Raw genomic sequence first — 4242 nt, forward strand, 5'->3', positions numbered from 1 at the left:
TTTATTTTATATAAGAAGGTGTAACATTAAAATATATTAAAGTGCACATAAACACACACAAAACCCAAGTACATATGGAGGGAGGTGTTCTTGCAGACCAATCACAGCGCTTGCGGTCTGCGTAGAATTGACGCGCTGTTAGATTTTTGGAGAGGTGCAGGTCAGGCTACGGCGTATGGGTGTGCGTCTATGCGTAAACTACGGCGTAGGTCCGACGCAGAAGTATAAATCAGCCTTAACTAACTACACAACGAATTAGAGCAATTTGAACTTGAACAGAAATGGAAAGCGCATGCGCCAAAATACTACGTCATGACTGCACACTACTTCACCAGAGTTTGAAAAATGCGCTGTGCGCCATGTTTGTGTAATCGCGATGCGTGAGGGAACAAACAAAAGAACAAAGGAGCGCCACGTTTGGATGATTACAGATGAGACTTTATGTACTGCAGATAATTAATCAAGTATATCTTGATATAAGCTTTCTTTATTCTTAATTTAGTCTTGCCGTTCGTGCGGCTTTCACCGTAACGCGGCAGTTCTTGCTATATGGACTCGGGAGGTGAATTAATCACCGATATAAAGTTGGTTCGACGTTTGACGTTTTGTCAGAGATTCAGCCTCGGAAATCTTCAATAGTTCTTTAACAATTTAGCACAATGACAAGAAACCTACTGTGTTGTAATCGTTTTCAAATGCAAATGTGACTGTGACTGAGTTTGACATTCAAACTTATAAATTAATTTCAAATCAATAAAGTCTTCTATTTCAACTTCAAAAGGTGTGTCTTGTTTCGGATTACTAAATTAACATTTCAATTCAGGTTTTACTCCTATATGTAATTCAGGACACATGCTATTGCATTAAATAGTAGCCTAGGTTTCTTGAAGCATCTTTGAGACATTGCCACAGTTCTTCTGGATTTATTCTCTCTCAGTTTGTATGTCATTCCAGACAGACTGGATGATGATCAGATCAGATCTCTGTGTGGAGCACTGGCTGTTGTCCGACAAAAATCTCACTGGATCATTACAATTAATGGCAAAATGAATGTTTGGAAATGTAAACTGATATTTCCTACTGACACACTACAGCAAAAGATAGAAATAACTGACTTAAAACCATTTTTTAGCTGGTGAAAATACTAGTGTTCAAATAATTTTGGCCATCACTGCATATATGAAATGCTACTCCAAAAGAGAAAAAACTGCCCATATATAGTATATTAGTTTATTGACATAGTACATAGTTTTTGAAGCATATGAGTATGGAACAATACAAATTACAATGTAGCTACAGCTCTATAAATACACATACATGCATACATAGACACACACACATATAAATCAGCATGAAATTTCTAATTCCATAATGCATTACCACCACCGCCACCTAAAAAGTACAGTCTTGCACTCTTAAAAGAGGCCGTATATTATCCTGGCTTTTTTTTTTTTTTTAAACAAACGCTACTGTACTTTTGAGTAAAATATTGAGGACAGTCCCAAATGTTATTTCAGTGGCATGCAATACAGAAATATATTCAAACAGGAAATTATACTGTTCAATGAACATCGTTATTTAAAAAAAAAACAAAAAAAAAAACATCACATTACAAGAAGGAATTTAAATAGTAAAAATCATGTTCAATAATTAAAATGTCATGCAAATACAGAAAATATTTAAACCGGAAACAACTGTATTCAATCCATCTAAAAAAAATAGATTTTTAAAAGAAAAAAAATCTTTACATTTTTAATAGATTTTAAAAAGATATTTTGAATGTCAAACTCAGTCAAAACAACTGCAGTATCTTCCTCTAGGGGGCAGTAATACTGGAGACTCTTTGGAAGGCTTCGCAATCGATTTTTGAAAGTCAATAGCGTTACCTCTACATCACTTTTGACAATGAAAACTACTGCAAGTGTTCTATAAAAAATCTGTAACAAGACACAGCCTTTGTAGCTGAGATAGAAGATTGTATTTATTTTAAACTAAATTATGTATTGGTTTCACACACACACACATGCACACACACAATTATCACCTGGTAAAAACACCTTAAATATTACATATTGGAAAGAATAAAAGTTATGGTAATAATAATGTTATTAATAAAAATAACCATAATAATCAATCCCAATCCCAAAAAACTGTCCTATTACTAGGTCCTAAAACAACTGCTTTCAGTTGGTTATACTATCATAAATGATGCAGAAACAATGCTAATGAGATTCAAATGTGCTAATACATTTGTATAAAATACATGTATACTAATTTTTCAAATCTAGAGGGTATGTTGTTGCTGGCTCCTAGAGGAACATGTCGCAGTTGTTTGGACTGAGTTATAAATTGAAATTTTAAAGAAATTAATGTAAAAATCATATAATTTTCTGCCTCAGCTTCAATGGGTGTGTCATGTTACTTGGTCCTAAAATTTCTGGTATTTCTGTCATTTGAAATTCAGGATGAATGCTATTGAATTACATTCAAATCTGTTAATAAATTCGTTTAAAATGCATGCAGTTTTTCCATCTCAACTTTAAAGGGTGTGTGTTGTTGCTGGGTCCTAGAAGAAAGTTTTAAGGTTTTTTATTCACACAACTATAGCACAAGGCACGTTATTGATATTCAAAGAAACACATAAAGTCATTGAAAATAAATAAAGTGTTCTAACTCAACTTGAAATGCTGTGTGTCCTTACTGCTTCCTAGAATAACACTTTAAAGTTGCATACTGTATATACACAAAGCTATAGCGCAACATCTGTTATTGGGATGCAACAATTCTGACAATTCTCCCAAAGCCTCCTAAAGAGTGTGCGGTGTTACTGCCCCCTAGAGGAACATGTCGCAGTTATCTGGACAGAGTTTGATATTCAAGCATCTTAAATTCCATAAAAATACATAGAGCGGTTTATCTGAACTCTAAAGGGTGTATTTTGTAACTGGCTTGGAGAACAACAATTTCAAGTTTGTTTTACTTCCAAGAGTGATGCTGAAGACATGCTATTGACATTTTAGAATCAAGAAAAACCTTGCAAAGCCTTCTGAAGTGTGGTGTATGCTGCCCGTAGAGGAAGTTATTGCAATTGTTTTGTTTTGAGTTTGAAATTAAAACGTTTTATACATTTTTTAAAAATACATTGTTGTTGTTTTTTTCAGCCAATCTAAAGGGTGTGTGTTGCTACTGGCTACAATAACAACAATTTCAAAGTGGTTCTAGTCACAGAATTATAGAAGAAAACAAGATATTGCTGTTGAAAGGAATGCATCAATTCAATAAAATGAAATTTAATGAAACCTCAATTAAATCTCAATTCTGAAGTGTGTGTTTTGTTACTGCCTCCAAGAACAACATTTTCATGCATGTTTTACTGTCTCATTTAATTTAGGATACCTGCTTTTGAATCAAATGTAAACAATTTTATTTTAAAATTCTATGAGAATAAATCAACCATTCTATCTCAACTCCAACGGCTGTGTGTAGTTACTGGATTCTAGAAGAATATCCAGATATTGGTTTCAGTAACAGAATATATAGTGTATTCTTTCTCACATCATAATTAGATTGATCCCCACTCCTGTAGGAGGCAGCATATCATAATGGTGCAAACAATGCACATATAAATTGAAATGTTAGAAGAATTAATTGCCTATTGTTCAGACATGGGTAGATACGAAAAAGGCCAAAAACAAAGAAACAAAGACCTATGGAAAGATGCTGGTCGGAGGGAAGCTATTGTAAAAGCATTCATTGTTCACAATATCAGTAAAAAGAAAAAAATCACTACAGAAACATGGTCAAACGTTGCCATTGATGTTTTTAAAAAGAGCAATGAAAACCTCATCAAATGGCTAATGCTAATATGGAAAAACAGCAGGCAAGGTATACGTACTGAAGTTCTTTGTAAAGGTAAGAGAGACTGTAAAATTGCTTTGGTACTGTTTTCATAATCATGTTACATTTTCCTACTTAATTCAGCTTATCTTAGTGTATTTGTCATGGCAGCTGTGTATTATACTGTAGTAATTTTGATTCAATAACAAAGATGGTTTAAAATATATTTTATCATTGTTTGCCACTGAATGAAAAGGTTGCTAAACTTACTCCACTAAAATGAAATGTAATCATGATCTTGTGTGATTAAATAAAAATGTGTCATTACAAGTTACAATAATCTTGCATGATTATGTGAAACGATGATTATGTGTGAAGAAAATGTCTAATGAAAGCATGTCAGGT

This window comes from Sinocyclocheilus anshuiensis, unplaced genomic scaffold (assembly GCF_001515605.1).
Source record: "Sinocyclocheilus anshuiensis isolate Anshui unplaced genomic scaffold, SAMN03320099.WGS_v1.1 scaffold2681, whole genome shotgun sequence".
Taxonomy (NCBI): Eukaryota; Metazoa; Chordata; class Actinopteri; order Cypriniformes; family Cyprinidae; genus Sinocyclocheilus; species Sinocyclocheilus anshuiensis.